General features: G+C 37.8%; 1 long non-coding RNA gene across 1 annotated transcript; it reads right to left on the bottom strand.

The window, feature by feature from the left end:
• Positions 1-6,515: 6,515 nt before the first annotated feature.
• LOC110290713 lies at positions 6,516-7,517 on the bottom strand. Its single transcript, XR_002377502.1, has 3 exons — positions 7,447-7,517; positions 7,285-7,361; positions 6,516-6,567 (listed from the first exon to the last, which is right to left on the bottom strand). It is a non-coding gene; the product is annotated as an uncharacterized LOC110290713 (long non-coding RNA).
• Positions 7,518-18,758: the final 11,241 nt, after the last annotated feature.

Here is an 18,758-nt window from a genome sequence, read left to right as displayed (position 1 = left end):
GAGGGAGGGAGGGAGGGAGGGAGGGAGGAAGGAAGGAAGGAAGGAAGGAAGGAAGGAAGGAAGGAAGGAAGGAAGGAAGGAAGGAAGGAAATAAATGTAATAAATCCATTTGGCCTACACCAGAATGGGACTGACACTTTTCCTTCTCCAAGGAAAACTTAAAAAGAACTTTTAACTATATCTATCATGTTGTACAACATGTTATATTTTTATACTTTCTTTTTTGAAGACTCTGGAGAGTTGGGTGAAGAACTTGTGACATTCCTTAGGTATTGAATCAAATTATAAAATCCTAAGGTTCCTTTTAGAGTTCATTCTAGAAGAGCACAGATCTCCAGATGTTTAGAGATTTTATAGCCCACTCAAACACCACAAAAAGACACACAGGGTCAACTAACTTGGGACCATACTGACTCACAGATCCTTCTAACCAGAGAGTATACAGGAGCTGGACCTAGATGCCCTACACATTTGTAGCAAATGTGCAGCTTGGTCTTCATGTGGATCCCATAATAAATGGAGATGGGAGCTGTCTTTGTTTTTGATCCCTGCCATTGGATCCATTGGATTCCTTTACCCCTACTTAGACTCTTTGGTTGGGCCTCACTGGGAGAGAATCTTTCTAGTACTGCTGGGACTAGATGCCCCATGGTGAGTGGTACCCAAGGGGGAAGAAGGAGAGGGAATAATGGGCAGGTGCATTTGTAAGGGTGGGACTAGCAAGAAAAAAGGCAAGAGCAATGTGGTCTGGGATGTAAAGTGAATTTAAAAATTATCATTTAAATAATAATACAGATTTGAAAAGTCAAATGTTATAGAAAATCTAAAGCTTTCTTACATATCATGATAAATTACACATTTCAAACTTATGTCATATAAAACTTAATAAAGAGGAAAGCCCAATGAAAGTGGGCATTTGATAGTCACTAAGTGGCAGAGGAAGAAAACAGAACAAAACATAGGCACACTGTGATCAGACACACTGCAGGTTCTCCAAGAAGAACTAGAAACTTTTAGATGATTCAGTCAACCTTTCCAGGTTGTCTAAGTGCTCAGAGATGGGGACACCACACCATGTGGAAAATCTGAATATATGGCAGAAATATATAAAGATCATCATGAAAGAGAAATGAAAACTTGGATTTCTGCAAAGGGAACAGAAAAATAAAGTTCAAGGAACAAAATGTAGCCAAGAAGACTGTTCAACCTTTTTATTCTGTCCTTAGCATTGCACCCACATCAGAGGAAAGCATCTCAGTTTATGCACTGGTGACTTCACTTAGAAACAGGGAGATCTGTAAAACAGAATCACCACAGATGACAACCAGATGGGAAAGGGAAATACCTGAGAGTATGCAGGTGCCTTTGTAAAGCCCAACTAGCTTGGTTTTTGAAGAAATTGCACGTTGTGTGACTTCAGCACCTAAACTCCAATTCCAGGCAGGAAATCAGAGTCCTCCTGAGCAAGCATTCTATGGCAACCCAACCCACGTAGCAACAGTCAAACAGGCTACAATATAGGTAACTGAAGAAATCCTTCAGAGAAGAGATAACTTAGCTATCCTGTTTGTCACATGGTTTTCTGTTCCTGCAAATTATACCAGAAATGGTGGTTTTAAAATATTAACTTCCCTAATCAAATTTAAATTAGCCAAAGTTGCTGTAACTACAATAAATATTCTAAACCCCTAGACTCAGGGCTCTCATTCTGACCCACTGCAATTGGGAAGGTGGCAGACCTCACTCAAGAGCTTTTAATAAAGACCACTATGTGTTTACATCAGAATCGTCTCCTCAGTAGTTTTTGTGGTTCCTGCAACTTGGGCATAACATGTTGGTGCATGGGCTGGTAACCCCAAGACCCCCCAGGACTCCCTACTGAAAGACTACCTGGTAAGGAGATATCTTATTTTTGGTCTTTGTGTCAGCACTTTGTCTGTTGGATTTGCATCTAAGTTCCTTGGCTGTTGGATTTGTGTTTCTATGCACCTTATCTGTCGGATTTATCTTGAGTATTGTGGCAAGAAAAAATCTAAAGCAGATGTGGAACCTCAATGTAGTAAGCAGGCTGGAGAGTCATAGCCATGAGGGCTTGGAAGACATCCCAGCGACCCCAGGGCATGGAGTGCCTTAGTGTTAATTTCTGGGAAGGATGGAAAGGAAGAAGAGCCCAACCAATGGGCTCGCAGCTGCCACTCTGTTCATATTTACCTTAATACAAGCAGAGGAACCTGCTTTTGTGTGTGACACTTTTCTATTCTGTGACTGATACAGACAAAATGGGATAGATGGTTTCCACCTCCAATCGATTTGGTCTTAGGACAATTTAAGAAGGTCAAGATTTCCAGACACAATTTTTCGGTGAAGGCTAAAAATAGAAAAGAAAAGAAAATAGAGACCTTGTTCTTCACCCTTCTTATCAACCCCTGCACCTTAGCAACACTGCTAGAAACTGTCCTTTTTACCCATCAACCCACTTGGGATAACTATTACAGGTCCTCTTTGAAACAGAAAAGAGAAAATCCAGACAGAGGCCAGGAAATTGGTTCAGGGTCACACTGCTGTCCCCATTACCATCCTGGTTTGAATTAATGAAGTTTCTCCACCTCTTGCGCTAATTAGAATTATAATACTGCTAAAGGTAAGGGGAGACTCTTTGTTTATCACCATACTCTGTTTGGGGGAGGGGCAGTTGCAAGGCTGTGGCTTAAAAGTCAACAAATATAGCCAAGGTATGTACCATTAGACAGGAACTAAAAGATCCCAGTCTTCCTTGAAAGATTATTGGAAACATTTAGACAATACATTCTTATGGGACGTGTATCAGCAACCAAGGCGGTAGTCATTATGGTTTTTATTAACCATTCTGAACCAGATAATCTCAGAAAACTTCAGAGAATTGAGATAATTGGAGAAAAGAGTTTCCATGATTTAGTGGTCATGACACGAAAGATATTTAACAATAGGGAGAGTGTGAGGAAAATCAGGCAAAAATTGAGAAGTCGCAGAATCAGAACCTGGGGAACAGAATCACGTGAACAGCTGAGTAGGAGAATTGGAGGAGATGCCTCAAACAGCTGACTATAGAGGTAAGAGAGGACCTAAAAAGGGGGAAATCTTCCCTTGGCTAGACAAAAATAAATGTGCCTATTGTAAGGAAGAAGGCCGTTGGGACAAAGTACTTCCCAAGAAGAGAAGGTCTAGAGAAGCAGTGATAACATTGGCAATCAAGGAAGACGGGGACTAGGGAGAATGGCTCAGTTCCCCTTCCATGCCCAGGATAACTCGTAAGTTAGAGGGGAAGTCCACCGAATTTTTGATGGACAAGGCAGCCCAGCACTCAGTTCTTGTACAAGTACCTAGACCCTTGTCCACCAAGACCTTTTAGATACAGGGAGCTACAGGGATGAAATAATATGAATGGATTACTTGAAGAAAAGTTGACCTTGGTTTGTGCCAAGTATTGCACTCTTTTCTAATAATACCTAACTGTCCAAACCCACTATTGGGGCATGACTTATTGACAAAGATGTGGGTTCAGATACATTTTACCCCTGTAGAAGCTAAAGTATTGAATGGGGCAGGGCATCCTATTTCTGTGATGACTGTGGTACTGACTGATAAATAAAAGTTGCTCGAGATGCCCAAAGATCTAAGCCATTGCATTGAGGTTCTGCTACACCAATTTTCATCTGGGTGGGCTGAAACAGGCAAGGTGGAAATAGCCAAAACCAGCCTATCTGTGTTTGTTAAGCTCAAACTAAGGGCAGATCCAATGTGGTCCAGTAGTACCCCATGTGTAAGGAAGCCTGTAAAGGGATCATGCCTCACATTAGGCTTAAAATTTAGGATCCTTACTAGTTTGACAGTCAGTCTGAAATACACCCCTGTTATAAGTTCCCAGGCCTAATTTCAGTGACTACCATCCATTATAAGATCTGAGAGAATTAACAAGTGGGTAATAGACATTCTCCCCACAGTCTCTAACCCATATACCTTGCTGAGTTCTCGACCACCAAATGGATCATGTTTGGTATACAGACCTTGACTTAAAGGATATATAGTTTTTGCCTCTCTTTAGCCCAGAACCAAAATTATTTTGTTTAGAATGGTATGACCCTGACAAAGAAATTAATAGATAATCAACCTGGACCTGACTCTCCCCAGGCTTCATAAACTCTATATCTTCCCTGAGGCCTTACACAAAAACTTGGAAGAGTTTTGCTCCCTGCACCCACCCCCCCCACACACACACAAACCCTTTTACAATATGTAGATGATTTGCTCATTTCAGCCATCACACAGGAACTATACCTTAAAAGGATTGACAACTTCTATAGACCCTGGTGAAACTAGAGTACCATACATTGGCCAAAAAGGACTAGATTTGCAAAAAGGAGACCCAATATTTGAGCTACATCCTCAGGGGAGGTAAAAGGTAGTTATCCTAAGCCAGAAAAGAAACAGTCCTGAAATCCCCACATCAAAAATACCAGGAAGTAAGAGAATTCCTGGGGAAATGGGAATAGGGTTCAGGGGAGGGGGGAGGCTTCTACCTCCTATGGATCTCTGGGTTTGCTGAATTGGTCAAGTCCCTATATGAAGCCACCAAGAAACAGGCAGGCTTCACATAGACTGATAGCCATCAGAAGGCTCTAGATGTACTGAAACAAGCCCTACTGTTAGCCCCTGCCTTGGGGCTTCCATGTGTTATTAAGCTCTTCCTCCTAACATAGATAAAGATAAAGGAATAAGCAAAGGTGTCCTAATCCAACATCTGGGACTATGGTGCCACACTGGAGCTTATCTGTCCAAAAAGCTTGATCCAGTAGGACTGCAGAATGATCACCCTACCTCCACATGGTGACTGCAGTTGCTCTTAGTTTGGGATTCTGATAAACTGACTTTGGGGCAAAGCATGGTTATCACCTTTCCTTGGAGACTTTGAGTTTCCAAATTTGAGTTCCAAAATTGATTACACGACACATCATCAAGCTATATTGCTGAATAATATAAGAATTTCCTTCCAGACTCCTGCTACCCTGAACCCTGCTACTCTGCTGCCAGATCCTGATTTGGAGACACCACTTCATGACTGTGTGAAAACCCTGACACAAGTACAAGGAACTCAAGTAGACTTATAAGACATGTCTCTCCAAAACACAGAGGTAGCCTGGTTCACTGATGACAGCAGGAATGCTGGACAGAAGTATGCAGGGGCAGCAGTGGTGTCAAAGGAAGAAGTCATCTGGACTTCACTTCTTGGAACATCAGCTCAAAAGGCTGAGCCAGTTACACTAGCAAAGGTTCTGACTATGGAAAAGGACATAAAGCTAAATATCTACACTGCAGAAGGAAAGACTATTAAAAATAATAATAAAAATATCTTGCCCCTTTTAACATCTCTTTGGCTCTGCAAAAGACTGTCCATTATCTATCACTGAAATCACTGGAAAAGAGATGATTCAGTCACCAGAGGCAGTAAGCTAGAAGATTAAGCAGCTAAAGATGTAGTCCTGAAAGCAGTCCTGTGTTAGCTATCATATTTTCAGATCTGGGAAGATCCCTGAATACCAGCTGATCCCAAATATACAGCAGAGGACCTCTGCTGGAACAAGCAGCTGTCCATGATTCAATTCCTGAAGCGATGGTGGTGGTCAGCAGAAGGAAAGCTGATTCTGCCTGCTGATCTTGAGGATTGAGTCCTAACCAAGATGCACTAATTCCTTCACATAGGCACCTGCAAAATACAAGATCTGATTCACTGTGCAGAACTCAAGATAAAAAAAAAAATGAGCTCCAAAATTAATAACAGCCTGGCCAGCTGTAAAGCCTGCCAGCTCACTAATACAATTAAGAATACCACAACGCTAGGGAGAGGCACCCAACCTGGTACTTTTTGATTATTCAATTTTACAGAGGTTAAGTCAGGAAAATAGGGGTACACGTATCTCCCTGTGTTTGTTGACACATTTTTCAAATTGGACTGAAGCATTTCTTACCAAACATGCAGCTGCTCAGAATGTGGAAAAGAAATTACTCAAAAACATTCTACCAAGGTATGGCTTCTTACAGGTGATAGGGTCAGATAATAGGCCAGATTTTGTGACCATGGTAAGTCAAGAGTTTGGTCACAGGCCTGGGGGATTGATTGGAAATTACATTATACATATAGACTCCAGAGTTCAGGACACATAGAATAAATAAATAAAATTCCAAAAAAAGACCTTAATTAAATTAGCTTAGAGATTGACAATAACTGAGTGACTCTCCTCCCCTTTGCCCTCTACAGGGTATGGAATTCATCCTATCAGATGGGACCTACCCTGTTTGAAATCACAATTGGAATGGCAGCTCCCATCTCCCCTTAGTTGCAGGCAGATATCACTGCAAAATTCGAGTTTGAGCACCTCTTGGAGGACATAAAAGCCATCCAATGGTTCCACAGGTCTTGTCTAAACTACTTACTCTGTATGTAAAGGGACCCCCATCCCAAACATGCCCACTGAGTTGAAGACAGACGGGATTGTAGTTTGGATTCATCATAACCACACCAGAGCAGCAGACCTACGGGTGGAACAAGAAGACCTTCAATGACTGCCTCAACCTAGACTATAGACATGGGGTGTTCCTAGGATTCCAAGAACCTGCTCAGGCTCCTGCTATAATGACAGGGCTAGTGAAACTGGTCTGGATTTCCATAATGCTGATTCTAGGAACTATGAGCTCCCTCTCCAGCCCTGCCCTCCTCCAGCCCTGGAGCAGCTAGTACCAAGAATCATCTACCATTCTGATGAGGAGATAACAAAGAGTACTGTTTGATAAGGACAAAGGGTTTATATCAGACTTAAAAAATGATGAGGCTATGTCTGGCAGGAGCAGGGACTGACATATCTGTGCTAGCTCTACAGAGTTCCAGCTATGCCAACTTAAAAACAGCTGAAGATAAAGAAAAGAAAAAAAATGCTGTTTTTATGTGAATCCTTCCTTGCTGATCAGGGACTCACTGAATAGAGTAAGAAAAAATTTAGCTACATGACAGAAAGAGATATGCTGCCAAAGGATGGTTCGAAACACAGGGTTTAATAGATCGCCCTGGTTGACTGCCCTGATTTCTAACCATGTTTATCACCTTATTCATACTACTGTTGCTATTAATGATTGGTTCTGGCATATTAAAAAGAGTAATGTGGTCCTGGCATATTAAATAGAGTAATGCAGTTTATAAAGAAAGAATAGGGGCAATGCTCATGGAATTTAGATCTCATTTTATAGAATTAATACCTGAAAGGTGAGAGGAACAGCTTGCAAGGATCCTTCTGATCCCATCGGAAGCTCCATTATTAGGCTTCCAATGTAGCCTAAGGAAAGATGAAATGTGAAGCCCAACCAACACCATTTTTGAAAAACAAAAACAAAAACAGAAAAACAAAAAACCAAACAAACCTCCATTTTGTGCAAGACCAGGGGCTAAGCTCCAATTCCGGGAGGAAAATCACAAGAGTCTTCATGAGTAAGCATCCTATGACAATACCCCTCCTCTCGCTTGACCACAGCCAATCAGGCTACAAAACCAGGGTCAAGGTACATAAAGATAACTGAAGACATCCTTCAGAGAACTGATAACTTAGCTATCCTGTTTGCCAGGTGGTTTTGTCCCCATGTTCAGTTCCTGCAGATTACACCAGAAATTCAGGTTTTAAAATATTAACTTGCTGACCCATATGAAATTCCCTAAGCTTACTGAAACTACAATAAATACTCAGGGCTCTCACTCTGACCTGCTGCAATGAGGATGAAAAGAGACCTTGCTCCGGAGTGCCTAATAAAGACCCTATGTGTTTACATCATAATTGCTCCTTGGTGGTTTTGGGGGTGCCTTGCAACTTGAGCATAACACGTTCACAGAGAAGGAAATCTCTGAACAGCACAAAGGGTTGGTTTTTCAAGGCTGGATAAAACAAGAACAAAGGATCTCAAAAATGTGGGATTGGCTATTTGGTGCTGTTATGATTCAAAATTAAAAGTCCAGAATTTACATGCATTAGTTTGTCTTTTGTGTTTTTTATTTCTAACTTTTTTTGTTGTTGTTTTTTTTTCAAGACAGGGTTTCTCTGTGTAGCCCTGGCTGTCCTGGAACTCACTCTGTAGACCAGGTTGGCCTCGAACTCAGAAATCCGCCTGCCTCTGCCTCCCAAGTGCTGGGATTAAAGGCGCGCGCCACCACAGCCCAGCTTATTTCTAACTTTTTTATTCTTTAGCAGTTCCACGCATGTAAACCCTAAGTTTGGTAGACTTTTACCCCACTGGCCTCTTTCATTTCCCCTATGGCTGAAATTATTCTTCTCAGGAAACTGCCTGCTTCTTTGATATGAAATTATTTTAGGAATGGCAGAATTTAATTATGATCTGCATGAGTGAGTATGTGCAGTTATTAGCTGGAACATGACAGAATCTTCCATGGTTATACTACTTAAGCAAAGGGAAAATAATTTCCCTCCAATGAATTATCCCTGGTTACGTCAACCCATAAGCCAGAGTTCATATTCAGGAGTAGTTGGCAAACCCAAAACAAATACCATGTTTGTTTGTCTGTTTGTATTTGTTTTGGGCAGTGGGGAGAGCTATTGCTTGGGTTTTATGTGTTATTGTTTATTTTTGTTTGTTTGATTTTTTGAGGAAGAGAAAGATAGAAAAATGAAAATGAAGTTGGGTGGTGTCTTAGTCAGGGTTTCTATTCCTGCACAAACATCATGACCAAGAAGCAAATTGGTGAGGAAAGGGTTTATTCAGCTTACATTTCCACGTTGCTGTTCATCTCTAAAGGAAGTTGGGACTGGAACTCAAGCAGGTCAAAAAATCAGGAGCTGATGCAGAGGCCATGGAGGAATATTCTTTACTGGCTTGCTTGCCCTGGCTTGCTCAACATGCTCTCTTATAGAACCCAAGACTGTCAGCCCAGAAATGGCACCACCCACAAGGGCCCTTTNCCCCTTGATCACTAATTGAGAAAATGCACCACAGCTGGATCTCATGGAGGCATTTCCCCAACTGAAGCTCCTTTCTCTGTGATAACTCCAGCTGTGACAAGTTGACACACAAAACCAGCCAGTACCAGGTGGGTAGAGAAGTTTGGGAGGGGAAATGTAGTCAATAGTTTCAAAAATGATAAACAGATAATAGAGAATGACCATTCTCTATATCATCTGTTAACTGTCCATAGACTCTTACTGAAGCTTCCAGTTTATGGTGAAGACAACCATGTTCTCTTAAACATAACATTACTGTGAAATTATACTGTAAGCATATTGATGTCTCAGAGATCTCATGCAGCTATTGATGCAGATTGCACACACATAACTTTCTAGTATATATGCATCAACCATTAACTACATTTCTAAACTATGAGATAAGTGGAGATGATTTATCTTACAAAGGATTTTCTGACTAGCTTGGTTACACTGTAACCCCCACACTTGAAAAGTTTAGGCAGAAGTTGATTAAGGTTATCACTGGCTATGTAATAAGACTTTCAATATTAAACAATCAAACAAAGGAGATCAAGAAAGTCAGTCATTAGTAAAACTCCTTGAGTTAATATATGTGATGTTTTGAGTGCAATAGTCAGCTTCCAATCATCATCATCGTCATATTTACATCTTATAAGTTAGGATGAAACAAAAGATATTCACTACAATCTGGCATTAAAAATACATGTTCAGTGTATACCATACGTATGTGTATGCCATAGTGGTGTATATTAAGGAACTAGATAACATAAAATGTATAGTTGGAAGGTTTCCAATAGCCATTAAGGGAACAAACAAATTTTAAACTATAAGAGTTCATGACAAATTTTCCCTCTTTGACTAAATAGTTGGATGCAGTAGCTGTTGAAGGAGTCTGAAAATCAATCATATTTTTTGAAGCTCAAAAATCCTTTAGACATAAGCTCATCATGTTCAAATGTATTAATACACACCATAAAATTATGCAAAATGGAAAATAGTTTAGAAAAAAAATTAAGTTTGAATAACTTTTTCTTTTTTTAAAGTGTTTTATTTTATTTTATTTTTAATTTATTTTTACACTCCATATTCCATTTCCACTCATCCACCCTCTGACTGCTCCACATCCCACATTTCCTCTTCACCCTACCCTGTCTCCACGTGGATGCCCCACCCCCACCCCACCAGACCTCTAAACTCTCGGGGGCCTCCAGTCTATTGAGGGTTAGGTGCAACATCTCTGAATGAACAGACCTGGAAGTCCTCTCCTGTATGTGTGTTGGGGGTCTCATATCATCTGGTATATGCTGCCTGTTTGGTGGTCCAGTGTTTGAGAGATCTCCAGGGTCCAGATTAATTGAGACTGCTGGTCCTCCTACAGGATTGCCCTTCTCCTCAGCTTCTTTTGAATAGTTTGAATAACTTTTTGTATTTAACATATATTATATTCAGATTTATAAAAACATTTTCAGTCATTTAACACATATTAACAAAACTTAATTAGGAAAAAGAAAATATTGTCTTAATTTTAATGTCAATTTTAATTTTTCCTTTGTTCTTTAATCTTTACAACTTTACCTTTAAAATAAGTGTAGATCTTGAAATGTTTATAATACCTTTCAGGCTTAACATTATTTAAGATGGCAAAACAAAATAGTTAAGAAAAATATGGATGGTATTTTTTAATAGAATACCAGGCTTTGACCTACAAAAATGACATTTATATTTACATATACATGAAAATATATTAGGAGTGACAATACCTTCCATTTCTTTTCATCTTATTTTTACTAGTAAAGAGTAACAAGATTTTACTAGCTGGAAAGAGAGGGAACAATAAGCATTTGAAACAACTCTTCAGTAGAAGGGTGCTTACTACCACTGTTGCTGTAAAAGTTAATGAGGATGTCAAGTTACGTTGAGGTTTAACCCCCAAAGGACATCTTCAGTTCTGCCCACAGCAAAAAGCTATGCATGATAATAAGCATCTCACAGGGAGATGTGCACTGATGATGTATAAGATTCAGGCTCATCTGCATGTGATTACGTGCAGACATGATTATATATGCCTCCTGTACACCTTCCAAATTGGATAACAATGTACTGCAAATAGTGTAGAACACTTGTTAGGGCAGAGTGAGAAACAAAAATGGCTTGTTTCAGTTTTAACTTCAATGCTCTGAATTAGGAAAAAGAAAAAGTAACATCCAACATAAATGTATGCATAGTTTTTTCTTTCCAAAATATTTTTTCTCATCTGGACAAGCTGCTCTAGTTGAGGTGATTTTAATTAAGTCTGTGTATTATGATAACTTGTAAAAACAAATTAAACTGAGTTTAAAAAAGAAACAATTCTTTTTCTTGACTTAACAATAGAATTCTGCATGTAAGGTACTATATTGAAATGCAGAAATAATGGGGATCATTTCCTTTCTTCTGAATAATAGACAGCTGTCTATATATGATAGTGCTAACAATGGACCACCTTAGTTTCCTTTCTGGATGTCTTTCTGTTTCATTCTGTTTACTGGCAACAAGTCTTTTGAAATCAACAGCTTTTCCAATTGTCAAAATGTTTCTTAAGAGGGAAGAGGGATCATGTGCTCATGTATTTCACAACTAGGAAAGAATAATGGACATGGGAGAACAGTAACAAAACAATAGACCATCATTGTTTCTACACCTTATACAATGATTAGGCCCAGTCTGGAAAGGATTCCAAAAGTAAGAAGAGAGAAGAAAAGAGAAGAAGATGGGAGCAACAAAAAGAAGAAAAACAGGAGGGAGAGGAATGAGAGTCTACTAAGACATGGTGAGCTAGGATATAGACACGTGATCATCACATACATAAATGCATTCAATTTAGAGACAAATATGAACCTTTGTAAGACGTAGACCCCCATACAAGAATATCTAGAAGACTAGAAATAATTACTGCTTAACTACAGTCTAGTAAAGGATATTTCCTTGGTGGAAACATAGTCTTAGTAAAATTCAGAGTTTCTCATGTAATAATGAATTCTCTCTTTGATGTGTCTATTAGATATTCATTGATTAACAAGAGAAAGTTGTCTACTCTTAAACCTGAAAGTTGCTGAGAAAAAAAGAACAAATCCATAATTGTCTAATTAAAGTAAGCTGTGTTTGGGGACATACCTAGGACTGGTTAGCCAGCTGTTACCCCCTCAGTCAGGATTTTAGAGAACAGCCCCCACTGGTCTTTTGAAGTCTTTTTTACAGGAGAGCTATGTTGTTCTAGGAGCAAGATAGTTGACTGTTACATGTTGTTAGAAAAGTATAATGAAATGAAAGGAAAGGAAGAAGGGTAAATATGTCATGTTTATGTGCTCATAAGTTTAGTGTAGATGAAAAAAAAGTAGTTTATAGTTTACACAGGAACTTACACTTAATTGCAAATAGGAATCTTACCTTGCAGGTAGTTAACACAGGACAAACAGGAACTTCATCTTTAAATACCAACAGAATCTTTAGCCTACAAAGCACATTGTTCCTGTCTTGCTCTCACAACTACTTTTCTACAGAAAGCAAAACACAGAACACATCTGAGCTCAGACAAACTGCTTAACGAGCCATTACGCGTGCGGTGACCATGATTGACAGATATTCTAAAAATAAGACTATATATTCTGTCTGAAGAATTTGTGGATCTATAAGAATTTAGTATTAGTGTACTTAGAATAGATATGATTAATGGATACTGAATAGACAACTCATTGTGTCTATTTTCCAGATAAAACAAAGAGAAAATATTAAGAATATATGGATACCAATAAGCATTCACTTGTTAAATTTATTACTTGTTTTTAACTCTCATGGGCAGCTATTTATTATAACTGAGTTCTCTTTAAGAAGCATACATGGGATGGTCCTTGCTAAAGCCCCAGGGGGCACATGGGTAGAAGAAGACTGCCTTGTCTGGCTTCAGTGGAAGAGGAAGTGTTTAATCCTGTGGAAACTGGATGCCCCAGGGAAGAGGGCTGCTGGAGGAAGTGAGATGGAGGTGGATGGGCAGGTGGGGGAGCACCCTCATAGAGGTTAGAGTAGGGTAGAGGGGTGAGATGATGAACTCAGAGAGGAGAGACCAGGTAGGGGAACAACTTGTGGAATGTAAATAAATAAAATAAAATTTAAAAAAATTTTAGACAAATTTTTAAAATTCATGTCGGACTAGGTCTGCATTTTTCAAATAATAAACCAAACGTGAAATGCCTGTTTTCTTTAATCAAAATCGATATTCTGGCACAAATCCCATGTATGTTATAGTAGTGATAACTGAGAGCTAGTAAACTGAGCAGAGAAGTTTTTTCTTTAGGGGTTTATGATCTAAGGGAAGCACCAGGCTTAGGATTTGTTTCATTTGTTATATTTATAGATCCCTTATACTTCAAAAATGGTGATTTCCACAGTTAGTTTTTCTAATCTCATAAACTATGATTTAGAACTTTCAGTTGGAATACAGCACAGTAAAATTGACAGAGTTTTCCTCTTAATTATTGTAACCCCAAATTAGTATAAAGGTGATATTTTGTTTAGACAATTCTAAGTATAAAATGTAGACCTTTTAGAAAAACTCAGCATATATTCTTTTCATCTCTGAGAAAAGACACTGATATGACCAAAATTCCTGCACATACTTCAGAGAGCATTGCCCTGAGTTAACATGGGAAAGAAAGCATGTCTTCAAAGAAATAATGAAGGCACAGCTTTTTAGCCTATCTGGTGGTTATAATACACATTAAAGGGTGCTAGTACTGTACCATTTTAAATAGCAATCTGTTTTTAATTGAATTTCTTCAGTCAAAGTTCAGGAACCATTTATTTTGATAATGTATTTTTATAACTTTGTACTGTATAAATTCTTTTTCTAATAATTGAAAAGAAATGCAATGGAAGCAATGCAAGAAAGAGAGGAATAAAGCAACGATTGTTATACCGCACTGTTCTCTTAGATTAAATATCTTCAAGTAGAGACATGTTTTTGTTATTGCTTTTCTATCTTATTTTTAAGTTAAAAGAACTTATGCTTATAAAGTAATAATAAGCTTCTTATATTGGCATCTTTGTAAAAGGAAACACCTAATGTCTAAATGGATCAGACTAGTCAAGTTCCTCAGGTGTAAGTGTGACATTTCCCCTGAGATGACAGAGATCACTCCACTAATACCTGTGTGAAGATGGTGGAAATAGCTACATGGTCAGAAACTGTACCAGAGAAAATTCATAAATAATATATATGATCACATTTTCTTATATAGTTGATAAACAATATGTCTCTACATTTCTGTTTTACTGACTCTACCATGTAAATGCAATATATTATATAATACAAAATGATCCTAGATTAGATATTGACTATATTTTTTGTATTGTTAAAGAGTACTTTTGATTAGTAGTGATTTCTAGAGTCTGTAGGGTGGAAAGCAGGAAGGAATAGTGATGTTGGATCTCAGATACCAAAGCACATTGCCTGAAGGGGTGGGTATCAGTGGTGCACAGCAGTACAGATCAAGTGATATATTGTATTCTCTGAACAGTTTGGGAAGAGGCTGTGAAGAATTGAAACAGGAAGCATAAGAAACAGCTTCCAAACGCTGACACCATTGCATACACTAGCAAGATTTTGGTGAAAGGACCCAGATATAGCTGTCTCTTGTGAGACAATGCCGGGGCCTAGCAAACACAGAAGTGGATGCTCACAGTCAGCTATTGGATGGATCACAGGGCTCCCAATGGAGGAGCTAGAGAAAGTACCCAAGGAGCTAAAGGAATCTGCAACCCTATAGGTGGAAAAACATTATGAACTAGCCAGTACCCCGGAGCTCTTGACTCTAGCTACAAATGTATGAAAAGATGGCCTAGTTGGCCATCATGGGAAAGAGAGGCCCAGTGAACATGCAAACTTTATATGCCCTAGTACAGGGGAACGCCAGGGCCAAAAAAATGGGAATGGGTGGGTAGGGAAGCAGGGGGGGGGGGAGGGTATGGGGGACTTTTGGGATAGCATTGGAAATGTAATTGAGGAAAATACGTAATAAAGAAATATTAAAAAAAAAAAAGAAAATGGAATTGTTCCTTCTAATTTCATTAGGACACACAGCTTACATCTATTGAAATGCATCAGTATGTTCCATAACCCTTATCTGCTGACAAAATTGCCTAAATCTAAAATTATATTTTAAAGGACAAGTCCATCATTTCAAATTCCATACTATATTTTCTTTCAAAAGCATGAGGGTAACAAAAATAATATAACATTTCAACACTACTTTTATGACATGTATTGTTATGCCTTTCTGTGTGTTTATGTGTACACATAGAGCACAGAATATGTGTAGCAGTCAGGAGACAACTTGCAGTGTTGCCTCTCTCGAGACACTATAAGTGTCCTTGGAACAAACTCATGTTTCTAAGCTTGGGGTCAAGCACCTTCCCCACTGTGCCATCTCACTGCCTTCCTGAACACTAAAGTTGTTCAGGAAGTTGTTGTAATGCTCTCAGCATTACAACAAAAACAACACATAAACCTCTTTGTCAGCTTTTACAGAACTTATCCAATAGTAGAATGCTTGATTTGGTTAGCCATTTCCTTGAGGAGCACGTATGTAACTGAACATCAGTTGTTCTTTGACTCTAAAGTTCTCTGAATATAAGACTCAAAAACAATTCCTTTGAACACAAAGCATTTTTCTCTCACTGTCATGAACTCACTCTATTCTATTTTAATTCCTTGAAAATACTGTAGTGTGTTAACAAACTCTTTCAGAACCTCCAATTTTAATTCAATATTTAGACTTCCACTCACACTTTGTTTCTCCACTTAACAAATGACTACACTGCACTCGCTGTGGTATTAGCAACAACATTCAATTAGCACTCACACTGTGAAATACACTTATGGTTCACCAACACCTCCCTTCTCCCTTCTGCTCTCTTGTTAAATGGCCGCTAATGTAACAGCTCACCTCTTCTTATTAACATTTTAAAATATTGACAAAACTATTTCCCATTAAAAAATTGGAAATACTCCCATCTGTAGAATATGGGTAATATTTTGGGAGAGTTATAATTTAGAGATCAGACTGATCTGCTAAATAAGTAGTACGTACTGACTGTTAGTAGTAGCATTAGATTATATAAGTCTGGTCACTGAATCTATCCCTGGGAAACTCACAGAGTAACATTACAATTCTGACAAATACATTGAAATGTCAAAGGAAGGAATGCTTATGGAAATAAATCATTTGGAAATTAATGAATAATAAAAAGAGTAAAGCTTACATTTTTAACTTCAGGTTCAAGGCCCATTTCAAGTTAGTATTCATATATCATGCATATATGGTATTTCCATACTAATCATTAATCCCCATTGATATGGTTATCAGCATTTTATGATTTTCACAAGCATTAGGGTTTTCCATTCTTTTGGAAATGTGACTGGATTTTTCAATCTGAGTATATTATTAGGAGTACATAAAACAATATATTTTGACTTTTTTATCTTATAAATATTTAAAATTAAGATTAGAAGATTATATAAGGCCTTTGAATTGTTTATAGAGAAAATAATGTTTCCCTTAAGAATAGATTGTTTTTGCTCTTCCTTTTTTAGAAGCCTCTTATTCTTTTTTCTTGTCTTATTACATGCTAAGATGTCAAACATGAGTTTGAACAGGACGGTTGAGAAGAAATCCTCACCTTATTCCTGATCTTGGCTATAAATCAATCATTTACTAAGCCTTCAATTTTGCTTTTGTTATACAATTTGTTTTTATTATAATTGGCAAGTTAAGTAGCTTATTTTGTATCTGGTGGTGTTGGTCTTTTCCCATTTTTTGTGTTGAAGTTCATTGATTGCTTTTCAGATATTGATCCAACCTAGCTGTCTTAGTAAGAATTGCTACTAATGGTAACATATTGTGTTTTCCTGTGCTTTACTAATGTTTTGTCATAGACTGTGTTTCCTCCTCTATGCTTACTACAATTTGTTATTTTTATTTTTTTACCAGGCAATATCTTCACCTGAATTTTGTTGTTAAAGTAACATTACCTTCATATATAAATTGAGAATATGCTTGTTCTATAATGTTTGTGCAGAAATGCCATCAAATTTTTCTGGAATTTTTGGCAGAAATAATAAATAAATAGAAATCAGAAATAATGTTGATACAGAAGTTTTACTAGAAAATATGTTCTTGATTTGAATTTGATTTCTTTAATAAATGTAGCTTTCCAACCATGTGTTATAAAGGCATTTTCTTACTTTCTACCTTTCACAGAATGTTTTCAGTCATACAACTTGTTTCACTGGGACACAGCATTTCATAGTTTTCTTGTTATTTCATACTTTTTAATATCTGGAGAAATTTTAATGGTAATTTTATGAATTACATGCTCTCTCTTATTGATCAAGGTGGTGAAAGTTTTTATCAATTTTATTTCTCTTTCTGAAAAGTAGGTTTTGCTTGGATTGTCTCTCTTATTTTTATTATACTTTGATTTGTGCTCACATTTAATATAACTTTTGTTTGTTAATTGTATTTAGATTTAGTTTGTGCTTGTTACTTAATATTGAAAGCTAATTTTTCCCTTTTTTTCTAATATGGTACCTTTTTTTCTAATATGGGACTTTCATTAATATTATACACCTTTTATTTGAATAATTTGGAATCAATAAACTGTCAGTTTCAATCATAGTTGTCCTGAATTTTCCTCTTGGATCATTTATTTATTGTAAAAATTGCATATGATAACAATATGCAAAGAAATTTTATGAGTACCTTTCTATTAAGAGAAGAAAATATAATTGTGATTTTTGTTTCACATTCAGTTGTGCTTCACATACTCTATTTTAAAGCTCGGCCAATATTGCAATGCTGACATTTTCTCTCTCAGATAATTAGTGTCCTATCATAAAATATATCTTTTTTCTTGATTATTATGTTTTGCTTTGGGGTGGTCTTTTTCTGACTGATTAACAGATCTTTTCAGCTTAATCTTGGCTACTTCTGGTACAGTTTGCTTTTTTATTTCAGTGCTTTGTTAATCATCTTTAGTTATAATATGTGTGGGTCACAGAAGCAACAGAGCTTCTTGGACAGGGTACCTTCAGGCCTTCATCTTCAGCCAGGAGGTGGCTCTGAGCACCAGACCTCTGTGTGCCTTCCCTGCAAGAGGAGAGCATGCCTGCAGAGAGTGCTCTGACCACTGGGACTCAGAAGAGAGTTGGACTCCCAGGAGTGCCAATAGAGGCTAACAGAATCACAGTAGCAATAAGCTCCAGCCAGACACAGGAAGAACATCTAACACCAGGGATTACCAGATGGTGAAAGACAAATGTAAGAATCTTACTAACAGAAACCAAGACCACTAGGCAACATTGGAACCCAGTACTCTCAAAACAGCAAGTCCTGGATAACCCAACCCACCTGAAAAACAAGATTCAGACTTAAAATCATAGCTCATGATGCTTGTACAGGATTTTAAAAGGGCATTAATAATTTACTTAAAGAAATTTAGGAGAACACTGCTAAACAGATAGAAGTCCTTAAAGAGGAAGCACAAAAATCCCTCAAAAAAAAAAAAAGACAGGAAAACACTGCTAAACAGGTAGAAGTCCTTAAAGAAGAAACACACACACACACACACACACAAACACAAACAAACAAACAAAACAACAACAACAAAAAACCCTCTTTAAGAATTACAAGAAAACACAAACAGGTGGTAGAA

This window comes from Mus caroli, chromosome 3 (genome assembly GCF_900094665.2).
Source record: "Mus caroli chromosome 3, CAROLI_EIJ_v1.1, whole genome shotgun sequence".
Lineage (NCBI taxonomy): Eukaryota > Metazoa > Chordata > Mammalia > Rodentia > Muridae > Mus > Mus caroli.
Note: the sequence above shows the minus strand (reverse complement) of the source record. Positions and strands in the feature narration are given on the sequence as shown.